At 42.3% G+C, this 14616-nt stretch overlaps 1 protein-coding gene and 1 long non-coding RNA gene across 6 annotated transcripts in view; one reads left to right on the top strand and one right to left on the bottom strand.

Annotated features, from left to right (window-relative positions):
• The window catches only part of LOC136349475 (TOX high mobility group box family member 4), a 114616-nt gene that overhangs the window by 59853 nt on the left and 40147 nt on the right, over positions 1-14616 (top strand). The gene's annotated exons all lie outside the window — the stretch shown is intronic.
• LOC136349518 (uncharacterized) lies at positions 889-4370 on the bottom strand. Its single transcript, XR_010733817.1, has 2 exons — positions 1253-4370; positions 889-1193 (listed from the first exon to the last, which is right to left on the bottom strand). It is a non-coding gene; the product is annotated as an uncharacterized lncRNA (long non-coding RNA).

The following is a 14616-nucleotide window of genomic DNA, read 5'->3' as shown; positions in this document are numbered from 1 at the left end:
CGGAAATTCACGTTTCCGGTCAATTCCAGTAGGCACAGCTGCCTGGAGCTCTTGGTACTGCGCTCGCTCGAGGGCCGCCCTGCTGACCTGGACTAGCACGAGTTTTCAGGACTACAAATTCCTCAAGAACTCTTCGGGAACCTTTGAAATGTTTTTTGAAAGGGCACAGCATTCGGGACAAATTGCCGGCAGAAGCAACCCAAACTGGATTTTTGAAACTGCAAATTCGCCGAAAGCTTTCGAGAAGCTTCGTGGAAAGCGCGATATTCCCAGTAGATCACCGAGTCGAAATTGGTGTGTTTAGAAATTGCTCAAAACACCTTGAAGATACTTCTTCACGGGTTCAACGTGTACTTCCAACACCGGAGTGATTTGAAGTACCGAAACTGGAACTTTTTCGAAAGGCCTGATATGCGGCGTTTGAATAATAACACGCTTATTCCCCTTATAATCTGAATTGATTCGGTTTTCATCATTTTATCTATATTTTAATACGTTTCTAATTATGGTAATTATAATGTTCCAGCGTTTTACTTTTACTCATTGCATGTTTTGTTAGTTGGGAATATCACGACATAAAATTAGTTCGGTTCTGTTATTATCGTCCTATAAATTTTAATTCTTGGATAGCCTACCGTCAGAACTGTACAATCCTGGTGTCAGTAATTTGAGGGTAAATAATTAAAGGTGCATTTAATGAAGGTAAAAATGATGAACGTGTCGCTTTGTCGAAACCTCCCTTGGAGAACCGCTCGGAAGTGGCGCCGTGACGCCACTGAATTGGGGATATACGCACAACCGCACTTACGCGGAATCGTCGAGCAATTGCCAGAAAACACTGTTACACTTGCAAAAGGGGCATTTCGAGATTTAAAAAAAAAAACACAGTTTATCCGAAAACTTTTTATTATAGAAAAAAAATAATCGAAAGAAATTCTAAAATAAAAAAAAAAGAAAATATTTTTAAACTAATGCGTAATCAGTGTTGCCTGCTCTAGCCATGACACAAGAACGAATTCCACGGAGCATGCTCTCTGTTAAATCGTCAGCGGCTTCTTGGGGCACGTTCCTCCATTCTCCTACAACTCGTTGCAGCGCTCTACTGCCTCCTTTAAACTTCTCCCACAAGCGCTCGATTGGGTTCAGATCCGGCGACCAGGGAGGCCAACCTAAAACTGTCACATCTCCCACTTCTAGAAAATTTGCGCTGATATGTGGAGGTGCACTCTCGGGCACGAATAAAAAAAATCACCTCCCCCGAGCCTTCCTACGGGGTGCAGCACTAGGCCCACGTTATCGCCTGTCTGGTGGGAATCAAGGGCGTTTTTCCACCCATCACGATGCCACCCCAAAGCAGCTCCTCCTTTGTATTAACAGGTCGAGAAGCTCGACCCGCCATCTGACTCCTTAAAATACGAATCCGTGGGTCTTCAGACTGTAGGCCGATAATTCTGGCTTCGTCAGCCACTCGATTGTCCAGCTTTGGGTGGTCCAAGCGTCGATTTAAACGTTTTCACAGAGCTGGAACCTGCGGCCGCTCTCTGCTGAAAAGGTCTGGGGAGACTCTTCCTGATGGTTTGGTCGGAACTGGTAACACCCGCAGCTTGCGATAGTTGCCTTTGAAGCTCGGGCTGGGACTTGGTATACGGGTTAAAAGCGGCCCTGGCCTTCTGTGGTGGCTTTCCCGCGACTCCTCCCAGATCGAACATTTTTGGGCCTCCGCAAATCTTGGGTAAATTTTTGCCCCCAGCGCAGTCCCCCCGTTCGTGCAATTTCCCTTTGGGACATGCCCTCTTCTGAAGCGGCAATTATTCTTCTCCCCCTCTGAACGTCCGGCAGCCCCGCGTAGGGCATTTTTAATGGGATTTGCAGAAATAAAAACTTATAACTGCGCCATGACCGCACCGGAACACTAAAAGCGAGCTCCAAATCGAACGCAAACCGATTTTCTATCAACAAACGAGCTTTTGAATTGTTCGTGCGTTATCATTCGACTGAGTTTGCGTGGCGTTTTTCACCAAACTCGTAACCGTTCATCTCGAAAATTGACAGATTGACTTTAATGTCAGGTGTCAAACTGACGTTTGACGTTTTTTGCGTGGCGTTTTTCACCAAACTCGTATCTGTTCATCTCGAAAATTGACAGATTGACTTTAATGTCAGGTGTCAAACTGACGTTTGACGTTTTTTGCGTGGCGTTTTTCACCAAACTCGTACCTGTTCATCTCGAAAATTGACAGATTGACTTTAATGTCAGGTGTCAAACTGACGTTTGACGTTTGCGAAAAGTCGACGGTTTCGCGCTGCCGGTGACGTGAGGGAAATCGAAGGAAACGAGCAGGCGTCAAGGGGTGGCGTTTTTCGTCCCGTTTAAGGGGGCTTTTGGGTTCGGAGGAATTGTTCGTTGAAGAGCCACCGAGGGGACGACCTGGGCCCGCGCCGCGCCTGTTGCGTACGGCAAACGTTTGCGTGGAACCGAAAGGGTGCTTCGCGTAGCTTTTTCCTCGAAATGTCAATTCCGAATTATCGCAAATTGCAAGTAGTTTTAACAAACATTAATTGATTCGACAAACGCGCCGAAAATGATTACATTCAAATAGGCCATAAATACCCACAATCTGTCCATTTTGTTCGCCACTCGAAAATTATCGGCTGCATCAAATATTAACCGCCGCTAATTTTACTTTCATCTATAGGTCAGTAAATTTACACTGGCAAATTTGTAGTTAAACCGATCGATGTCCATTAACAATACATCAAATAAATGAGACTGAAATTTACCAAAATATCGGGAAAATGAGATAAAATCGAGCACAAAGCCGTACATTAAACATCGAATATATTGTTTAGATTTGACAATGAAGCGTATGCATATTGGATTGCAAACATATGCCTGACGGATGATATTTTAACAGATGATTACGTATACTAAATATTAACTCCTAAATATTAAATACCATTATTTGCTTTAGTTGAAATAATAAAACAAAAGTGAAATTGTACAATTTTATTGTCCATTGTATGTAAGTGCTTCTGATCCGAGATTGCAAAAGACATTCGCAATCGTTTGAGATAACCGTTTGAGATTGATATGGTTGTTTGAAAGTGAAAGTGAACGAGTTAAGTTTATTAGACATGATACAAATAGAAAGCAAATAACGTATAACCCTATAGTGTACACATCCGCAATAGATCTTATCGGGCTTTCAGTCTTTAGAGCAGTGAGTTAATGAGCGGCAGTAAGCATTAAAAGCTCGTTCGCAGATATTTCTCTCTCTTTTTTTTTTTTTTTTTTTTTTTTTTTTTTTTTTTCCATGACTAAACTCGAACTCGGTTCGATAAATTCGCGAAAATGCAGTTTTCAACTTTTGAGTGTTACCGTTGAAGCCAAAGAAAGTTGGTAGAACAAATTGCTACAGAAGCGAAAGCAAATCTTAAGTAAATTTCGTTGATTTTCCACTTTTTCGGCTCGCAGACGATTATTAGTTCGATCCAGGTTTCTTTGCGCGGCAAAGTCGGAGTTTGCCGGACACTTTGTCGGAAAGGCTTCCCAAAAATCGAGCTCCGTCTCTCTTCGACTAATTCTCGAATTTTTCGGGACGCGCAAGTTAAATTATTTTCCCGCGTTGAAAATCTAGTACTGAAAAGCGAGGCCGCAGATCGTAGATCCGAGAACCCGTCGCGAGGGGGAACGGCTGCGCCACTGGTCCATTGACTAGAGCATTTTTGGAATTCGTCAAATTTCGAAACGTCTCCCTGAGCTTCAAGCCATGGCCGAAAACTTCGGTCGAATTTAACCAACTTTGTCATTTACGAAACGCTCAAGCACCGCCCAGATTCCACGCGTGTCTTAAAAAAAAACCAAGAAACCTCCTCAAAATAAAAATTAATTAATTAAACGCTTCTTCGTACGCAGCAGTCGTGACACATGACACGTGACTTACGACACATGACATGTGATTTACGACACATGACATGTGACTTATGACACGTGACTTATGACACATGACACGCGACTCATGACGCCTGACACTTTACACTGGATTAAACGCGGAATCAAAATGAAAAAAAAAACGCGACAAAAATGGAGATACCGCTGTCCCGAATCCGTCGATCATTTACCAAAACGAGAATCGGAATCTGTTGGTAAGTGCAGACACGGCGTTATGCACGTCATAGCCCAACGGTTTTCCCATCAGAAATGAAAATTGAAACACGATTTTGCCGTAGTGATTCGACACAAAGCGAACTAGAAATGACCACTAAACGAGAAAAACTTGATCCCACTTAACTTGGGTGATGAAGTTAAAATTTTTATAGAACTAATAATTTGTCCAATTAAACGAGTCAAGTGGAATATTACTATTGTTGATTACATTAAGAGCTCGAAACAACAGGAAGAACTAATAGAAATTTGCATCTTGACACAAATTGAGACCGAATTATATAATGTTAACATCTGGTGGTGCTTTAAACAGCCGCTAATAGACTCGTTGGGGAAATTAATTTTCTAAAAATAACATATAAAATTGAATTGTGTCGAGTTTACGATTCCTCGAAATCGTTCTACATAGTTTATTTTCATTGTACTCCTGTGCTAATATAACAGCGCAATGATGTAAAAGAGTGTTTATTTGCTAAAAGTTTAACTACTTTCATGTGATGAAATTTTTAGAGATTTTGACCCTCGAACGGTCGTTAATAATTTCTAAAATTTGTCGGATCACAGGGGCTTGTAAAACAATAAATTGCCATCATACGGCCGTTTTCCCGTTATGCAAATTGTCAGTTATTATTTTATGTTCAATGCATAAACAACTAAACCATGGGACTTTCTCTTCGAGTCTTGTCCACGTAAAAGCGCCTAATTATCCTAGATTTGATTCGGCCTTCATCGGCGAGATAATCGGAAGCAGTTTTCCAAATTTTCCAAAATATCTAATCAAATTCAATTAAAGTTCCGGTAAAACACGACATCGGCCATAGATCATTTATAACATATTAGATATTGGTATAACCTCTTTCACCTCTTACAATACCCATCCCATACGTAATGGGCATATAATGGAATGGCTATTGGCACGTTAGCACTATCCGTGCATCCTAACACAATGGAATACTTCGAGATTTTAATTAAACTATTTATTTATATCCCAATTTGGCTTGTTCATTATATTATAATTTATAGCGAGTATTTAGCAATGAAATTAATGTTGTGGAATGAGCTATAGGCTAAAATTTATGGATCCGGCAAAATCTCATTAAGAATGAAGTTGTTGGGTTTGTTTGGGGGCGGAATGGGGAGGAGAAGGGCTGACTTGGGGTAGGAAATTCAGCCCTTTTCTACATAGACGGAGAAGTACACGGGGAGTGGAAGTTCTGCGGGAGAATATCTTTTGTAAAATCGAGTTAAACAAACGGGCAGTTTGAAGGGGAGGCTCGTGCGTGAGTTCTCGATGGTGGGTTTCAACAGACGAAGCGATCCTGCGATCGGACGCGTGACTTTTCGACTCAGAACTGCACGCACGCCCCTGCGTCCTCTATTTCCACCCCTAACACTGCTCCTTGCAATCGATATGTAAATTTAAATGCCAGGCGATTCGTCTATTTCGACGGAATTCCAGGCAATAACCTTTGGAATACCGAATTTTTAAATTCGACTAAAAAACTTATGATCGAACGGAATTCCGTGTGAGAACGACCCGCGTCGTCCCGAGGTTCCCTTCGATGTCCCCAAAACTGTCCCGATGAAAACGCGCGGTTCGCGAAAACTCGCGGAAATGACGCGTGTCCTTTCTGTTCGGCATTCGAAAATGTGAAATTGATTCTCGTTTCTCAGGGAAAATTTGAAAATTGCCGGTTGCAGAAAGGCGATCCAGAGTTACCTGGAGTTTTCCATTTCTTCGAAGTTGGTAAATTTTCGATTTGATGGATTTTTGCCCTCGACTTCTTTGGAATTCTGCTTGGTCGTCGCGTTTCCGGGTACTGCGAGTTTGCGATGTAATTTCAGCGATTTAAAGTGGACAACTTAACGGCGGGAACGTGAAATTTTCAACCTTCAAAGTCTCATCGATAGAGGAAACAGATCCGAAGAAGATCGTCCGGCGACAGTCGAGCGAGGTTTTGTCAGAGGTTTCGCTTCGTCGTGCAAGTTCCCGTTTGATTTTTCCATTCATCCCTCCATTTCGTTTTTCAATGGAAAAAAGTTTGATTTCAATCGAGGAATTCCCTCCCACCTCGGCGCGAGCCCTTTCGGTGAGTTGAGGAGGCGCAGTGCGCGTTCCGAGCTTTCGTGTGATAACGTCGAAATTCATTCACTGCCGAAAATACGAAATTTGCCACGTGCTGGAGAGTGCACGTACGCCACTGAAGAGAAATCGGTCGAAATTATTCGCAGGAAATTCCTATGGTGCAAATTCAGGATATTCCCATTAATGTGGGCGAAGAAGGTACGTGGCGCAGCCACTCTCCGTCACGTGCGTACCGTTGCAAATTTTGACTCTTTTAGTAAAACGCACCGAAAGCTGATCCCACTGTGTCCGGCAGGACTCCGTCTTCCGCCAAAACCCTCACTAAAGTGCCATCGCCTTACTAAAATGCCTAGAATCTCCCTTTCGATCTCCGCATTGCTACGTTTTCGATCGTTTTTCTCGTTCTAGGGAAATGTGTTAGCAAAATTGGATAATTGTGCAACGGGGGCAGAAAGACCAAAGGGCCGATGGCCCGTTGCTTCGGGAACAAAGGAGAGTTACATATGCGCCAAAAGCCGCCACCGTACGTAGACGGAAGCCGATTCTGCGTCATCTCGAGTCCAGCTTTGTCGATATCTTTCGAACTTTCGGTCGATTTTCCACGCGTCAAATTCACTATTTAAGTCCCGGGACGACTCGAAACCGATATCCGTTCTCGATAAAGAAAAATGTTTGAGTGCTTAAAACGCTAAATATCAGATTCATGGAGAACAATTCCCCCCCATTCTGAACGAAATTAATCCATGTTTTTTTCCCGAAAAAAAATCCGTGATGTGGTTCATCAATACCGCCGGATTCCTATCGATGCCGCGTTCATGGAGAGGACGGGAGAGTACAATACTGATGCTTATTAAAAACATACCCCTTCTCTTCGATATCAAGAACAACATAACTTGTCCCTTAAGGGCTGTACAGCTATTAAACTGTACAACAATATTGTTCGTTCCCCTTGTTTGCTGTCATATTAGGGTCCGAATGATTGACGTTAAGTAGACCAGCCACATACATTGATTCGAGGAGGACCTTGTTTACGCCTTTGTTTTCTTCACATTTACCGAACGAGAAACAATGGTAACATGTGGCTGATGTTCCAAAATTTTAGGGAGGAAAATCGCTATGTAAATAGATTTTTTAATTAATATTTTTCGTGCAACTGTTAAATTTTTGCAACGTCGACCGAGTGGCTGTTAATTGGTAAGGAAACCCAATCGCTCGTTTGTAACGTTATCCCGTTTCCACCACGTGAATGTGCTGAAGTTTATTTTGTCTACCAAACGTGAAAACTGGCATTAACATAAACACAATCGCCGCACTTTGTCCGGACGTATGTCCGGCATCGCTTCGTTTCCGAAATACCGGGCGTTCGAAAGAAACGCGGTCGCTCGCTGTTACGTTGCAAACTAAATCAATCCAAAGTAAAGTAACTCTTAACTTCGCGGCCATGTTGGAAATCGCCAAGGAATTAAACCACTTCAGTCTCGAGACATACGAGGTTTCCCTGGAGCAATAGCGCAAACAACGAATCTGATTTATCCCATCGCTTCTGGAACGCCCTGTATCCCCCGCTACATCGAGCACTTCGGTTTGCAGGCATTTCGCATTGTTTTCGTATGAAATAATATTGAGTTCCGACCGCCACCCCGTACGTCATACGGGGTGTTTCGCGAACGCACCGACAAACTCTCGGGGGATGCAGACCTCATAAAAACCAATATTTAGACCTAGTAAAGCCCGAAGTCGCCTCGTTTCCAACATACAGAGCGTTCGATTGCCATTTTTCTTAATATTTCAAAAATGGTTTGAGTCAGGGACGCGCTGCGGCGGCACGGATGTGCCCGTCATGGAGCAGGCAGCACATTTCCACCTAAAGCAGTAGCGTGCGGGCGGTCACTCAACGGCATGTTATTAACGAAGAAAATGGTACGCCACTGAGTTTCAACACGAATATAAATTTTTACGCGTTCCATCAATTGGTAATTTAAAAAAGCCGCTTAGTGGTTCGTTGCATAATTAGCCGTTTTCAAGGTAAAACGTAATTTCTCATTCCTGTGCCTACCAAAAAACCGTTTCCAAGTGCGACAATATTCCAATTCTTCATGAGAAATTCATTTAATTCAATTTTAGTGGAGGTAGAGGGCATGAGGACGCGTGCATGAATCATGCCTCATCGGAGAATAGTGCTCTGCTTCCAAAGTGTGGTTCCGATAACTTCTGCCACTAGCGTACGTGTGTGGAAATGTTGAATGGCCGCACGGACGCCACTGACGTAGGTGCAAACAGTCCGCCTACTCTAGAAAACGCACGGTCATGCCGCGTGTCCCTAATTTCCCTTCCTTATCCCAGCTCGTTCTTGAAATATTTAAAAAATCAAAAAATAAGTAAGGAATCCGACACCCTGTATCTTGGAAACGAAGCGATTCCGAGTCTAACTTTATTGGATATAAATATTTGTTTTTACGAGCTCTGCATCCCCTGAATGTTTGTCGGTGCGTTTGTCAAGCACTCTGAGTATTGATATCCTGAAGTAGCTCTCAGGCATGAATCGATAGTTAGTGTCGATTAGCGCAAAGTATCGATAATAAATATCTCGTGGGCATGATTAAATGAAATAAACTTCGTCCGAAGTCATAATTTTACCATTGGAAATGTTGCAATAAAAACAGCCAAAGTAGTTTTCCGTTACTCAAAAATAATCGAAATTGATGGATGATGGATGGACTTAAAGAGATGGTGTGAAGAGAAAGTAGGCAAAATTTACACAGAAAGCTCGTTCCAATTATGGGCATCTATCCTCTGGGTCAAGTGTTTTATGGACAATTTGGACATAAAACTTTTTTTTTAAATCTTGGCATTTTCGAAAACGGAAAATTTTGCTTCCGAGCCGGAAAAGTTGAGTATTAATCGCAGATTAAGTAACGAAATTCGCACTGAAGGCTCTTGATAATTACCATTTATTAGTGAAAAAAAATATATATTTTTTTTTACTTGAGGGTTTGGGTGGCTACTTTAGTCTTCGAAGTGCGAAAACTCCATTTTAATTGCTAAAACTTTGCCAAAGCAATAATTTCCGCAATGTCCAAATCTGGACTAGTTGATGCTAGTACGAACATAGCCCCGGAAGCACCTGACCTAGCGCTTAAAGAAAGAAAAAAATTGGAAAATATTACATTATTTCTCAATATAACAACACTCTTTCCGAGATTCAAACGCTTCTCCCGGCCATGTTCCACGCCCTGTGTATAGTAAGAAACATCGAATGTTTCCAAATAGGCATCAACCATCTCTCCGTTATCGGCAAATCGCCTTTCGCCGAGCCATTTTTTCGAGTTTGGAAATAGAAAATGATCTGAGGGGGCTAAATCTGTCGAACGGGGAGGCTGAGGAAAAAGTTCGAAATCAAGTTGACTGATTTGAGCCATCGCGATGGCGGAAGTGCGGACTGGTGCGTTGTCTTGAAGAAACAAAAAAACTCTCACTAAATGGGCCCTTTGACCCCTTCTTTCGACTCCCTCCGTCTCAAGTTGGAAATGATGTACTCATGTTTCATTTATTGTTATGAATCGACGCGAAAACTACTTTATTCGTACGAAACTTAGCCAAACGCTCCCTTGAAACATCCTTGGGGCACAGTTTTTGGTCACCTCTGCGCATAGCTTTCTCACATCCAATGCTCAGTTCAAACTCGACATAAAATTTTAAAAAATGCAACGTACGCTACTTTTTGAACTCCCCCCTCTTCCAGCACAATTTTGTGGATTTTCGCCACAATTTCTGGGGAGGTCGAATCTGGAGTGCCATCGGGCCGCCCACTGCGAAGTTCGTTCCGGCAGCCCGCACGACCCCGTTCAACCAAAATTTAACAGTTGTCAATCAGATTCTCCGAGAAGAAAAGAGTCTGGCTCTGCTTTGGCGCAGGATGGACCGAGACCTTTTAGGTGACCGTGTCGAATCGCGTTTCGATGACCAAATTCTCCACGAAATCTCCAAAAGCGTGTTCCCTAAAGGCGGCTCCAAAACGAACAAAAATCAACGTAGCGCCCTCAAACTTTAGGCCTTATCAAGCTTCTTAAGGTTAGGTCTCTGTAATATGGGCGAACTTTTAACAGAAAAAAATCGCCACCTATATGTCAGGTCGGGTACTTCTGGGACTGTCCTCGTACATTATTTGGAATACACTGCCGGCAGATTCCTAATTCATAAACAACCACCCATTCAATCCGAAAGGACAGACATCAAGCGAGTTCGTGTATAACACATCCGCTCATATATGTAAGTAATATGTCATCTGAAATTCAATATTCACGATGAATTGCCTTTTGCAGGCCTGTTGCAATTTTGATGCATCGAGTACAGACTTAGTTGACAGCGAGTCAACCAAATGCCAAATTTGAATTGGACACGAATATGAGGAGAACTATGTGCTCGATAACTTCTACTTTGATTCTGAATAATGAATTGTTGTACTGGTCTATATGGTTCAAGACTGTTTTCATCGTAAAAGCGAAAATACGACATAAGATATGCAACAAAATCACTTTTTGACCGACGTATTCTTCGTTCGGTCATTTTTGTTCCTCCTGACGAGCCTCGACCAACGAAATTTTTACTTTTTGACCCTCCGCGGTCAGCGAAACCAGGGCGCAGCGATCTCACCTAAACACTAAATCAACGTTAATCTCGGTAATGAGCTTTTCATTACTTTCTTATGATAGCAAAAACCCCTGGAAATATATTTTCTGAAGACCACTCGCCTTATCCATCGATTATTTATGAGTAGAAGTCCCTAAGTCGGTTTTTTTGCAATTTCTCAATTTGTTCCGGAAAAGTTCAGTCATGTCAGTCGCAAGAGACAGTTAAGTTTTTCCGGGAGAAGTCTGGAAATTTAGAACCCGGAACCACCCAAAACCGACGAATTTTCTATGACGGAACTCGTCCAGGCCCAGATTTACTTTCTCAGACGCACGTGAAACTAAGCCGCACTTGTGCAGTTTGATAATAGAGGTCGCCAAGCAAATGTTTTTGAAATTTTTGAGGTGAAAAATCTCAAAAATGGGAATTCCAAACAGTTTAAAATTTCATCCGATTAAGTCCAGCTAAAATTCGACTTAGTTTTCTCGTATCTAAACTCGCCCACATTCAAATCTGACCCTGCGCCGAAGGACTTGTGCAATCTAGTAGGAAATAGATGGTGTTGGAAGAGAAAAAACTCTGGAAACGTGTCCTGGCACTTTATACAATAGAAATTTTATAGCTTAGCAATTCCTAAACTGGAAATATTGGAATTTCAAATAATCCCAAGCTCATAAATTTCGTCTGGCCGAGTCTGACCGCACTCGCACTTCCTTTCTGGCTCGGACTCATGCCACCGCGATGTTTAACTGAATATTTCTGCGAAGGGGTCCCCCCCCCCACCCTCCCCCGATTTCTGGACAGTTTTAGGAACGAAAATTTGAATTTTTTTTCTTGTAACGTGCTCGCAGTTTGGGCTTAACCAGACGTGACGTCATCTTCACGATTTTCAACGTGAGGTTCCGGATGATTGTACAGGCACAGAAGGCACTGTTTGCCTCGAATTGCATCGTCAAAGCTTTTTTTCTTTAGTAAAAAGATAAAATAAAATTGTTTAGAAATGTTCGTGCGAATTTTCCGCTTGAAAATTGAGCGTTTTAAAGTAAATAAAAACATTCTTGACGCAACTCGAAACGTCACCATATTTGCTTAACCGAAAAAGTAAACAAAAATTGCAATGAAGAAAATGATTATCTCGGTTCAAGGAAATGTGTTTTTGCCGATATCTGAACCTGAAAACGCTTGAACGATGCGTCAATTTTCGATTCGATCTTCTGCTTTTGCTGTGAATATTCGGAAATTTGCTTTGCAACGGTGTGTCACAAGGTGATTAATGGATTCAAAATGGCGGCATGCTGCGCTTTTCGCACACGTCAAAATGGCGGCAAGCGGCTCTTTCCGCACACGTCAAAATGGTGACAAACAGCGCTTTTCGCACACGTCAAAATGGCGGCAAGCGGCACTTTTCGCACACGTCAAAATGGTGGCAAACAGCGCTTTTCGCACACGTCAAAATGGCGCCGTGTTACTCGTGGTTTATACTGATACTACCGCACAGGCAACTTTTGCCTGTGTCACTAGGAAGATGAGTGCTTAAAACAATATTGCCGATGAACAACCGGGGTTGCTGCACGAACCGTGGGAAATGCGGGGTCATTTTGACGTTTTCAAGGAAAGACCTTTGACCGCTCCGGACCCAGATGACAACCTGTCATACGTCAATGTAAAGGACGCCTTGCGCCCTCTTTTAATAACCCGAACCTTATGGTGGAAATGGGAATTCGGAGATGACTGTCGCATGCCAAATAATCGCAAATTGCGAAAGTGGACGAAAACGCTTGATGAAAAATCCAGGTTTTTATTTGGAAAAGTCGGGAAACTGACAAATCCAGAAATAGAATTTTTAAACCCGGGAAATTAAGAAACTTAGGTATGAATCGGCTCGAAGCCAGATCTAGGAAACTTTCCTCGCCAAAAATAGAATTTCATTACGTGCGTCCCTTCGCACCAACCTACGACTTTAAGGTCGTTGTATCCGTATCTGGTTCGAAACTAAAAAGTAACCAACACCCTGAAATTAGGGCCATTTTAAAGGCTGAAAGGACGATTACAAATTCTGATGGCTATTGCCAGTTGGCGAATGCCCATTAGAAATAATCATAGTGTTTAAGTGAAGTTTGCTGAAAAGCACGGAGAGTTTCAGGGTTCAATGCAACTTTTATTGAATGAAAATTGCTGGCGTTCGCAAAGAGAGGCTCTAATCGAACGAAATCGATTTAGATGATTTGAATGCATATTGGTTTGCTTATAAGGTAAAGTAAATTAAAAAAAAATATATATTGAGAATGTCAGGAGCATGGAACACGAAGGAAGAAAAAAAATCTCTTCTATCGAGTGCAAACAGGCAAAGAACACGGAGATGGGGCTTCGCCGTACCATTGCAATGGCAGTAATAATTAGGCGAGTAAAAGTAAATTTAACCGACATAAAAAGGTTGTTAAAATATTTGCTGGCTAAAACATTTAAGTGGACATATGGGAGTTTATTTTCCCATTGTGTGAGAATCTTTGTAGATCTGCCACTTGTTTGCCATTGCGGTAGTATTTAAACCGAGTTTACGGTTGAGAAAATAACAGGTGCCCTCAGTTATTCAGCTAAAACTGCTTGCACTTATTTAAATTTAATTAATCCTTTCGGGCCCCCTTTAACGTGGAAACGAACCCCGTCGAAATCGACGGCGAACCCACTCGCCGCGGGTTCGAACGCCGAGATCTGCCGACGTCGTTTTCGAATGTGCGCGAGAGCCCTCGTTCGATTTATTATTATTATTATTATTATTATTATTATTATTATTTTATTTATTTTTATTTTTTCACGAATAAAGCGAATTTCGTGACAGATGAATAAATATTTGCCGTAATACACCGGAGCCCATCAAAAGCAACCGAAACATCATACGAAAATAGCAAGTTCACTTCAGAATAATGGGTTTATTCGTCACGACAAGTTATTACAGTTAACATGACGTTTTAATTAAAACTTCGTAATAACAAAATAATGAATAGTTATATCTTTCTGATTAAAATCGCAGAATAACGTACAGGTTTCCGATTCAATTGGCGAACCTTGATTTCGACGAAAGGCTTGCGTTCTCAGTCAATTCTGAGATATTAACTTTGTGCTTGTTTCGGACTTCTAATTGTGGGTCGACGGCGGTTTTCCAAGTTTTTTTCCATGTCCCGCCTCGCGTCCACATACAGGGTGTCCGACGAACGCGGGCCGCTATCCGCATCCTCGAAATTACGACTGGGAACCGGTCACGCTGAAGCGGAGGTGGCCCATCGATTAAGGATATTTTCGCGAAAGTACCACTTCCGGTTACGCCGGAATTTCAAGTGGGACACCCTATACATTCGTCGATTCTGCGGAACATTGCGAGTATTTTTCGCGCATAGTCCGTTCCGTACCTAATTTTACGGTTTTCGAGATGTTGACGAATTTTCCAGAATAAACTGGCTTCGGCCGTGAAAGCATTTCCCGATAGTTCGAAATTGGCTCAGTATTTTGCAACGAAATTCTGCGCCACTGCACGAAGCGCTTTCCAGTCCTCGGATCAGTGAGTTGAATCAATCATACAGGGTGTCGGCAAAGGTAGTCCAAAATTGTCACCCGGGAATTGTAAAAAAGCCAAATTTTTTAAACGGGAACCCCCCCATTTTTCAACGAATGCACATTTAACGCCAAAAATGGGTCCCACTTTGAACTCAGTTGTCCGTATCTAAATCTAACCGTTTTC

This window comes from Euwallacea fornicatus, chromosome 38, assembly GCF_040115645.1.
Source record: "Euwallacea fornicatus isolate EFF26 chromosome 38, ASM4011564v1, whole genome shotgun sequence".
Lineage (NCBI taxonomy): Eukaryota > Metazoa > Arthropoda > Insecta > Coleoptera > Curculionidae > Euwallacea > Euwallacea fornicatus.
The sequence above is the reverse complement of the archived record's forward strand: the minus strand, read 5'-3'. Positions and strand labels throughout refer to the sequence as shown.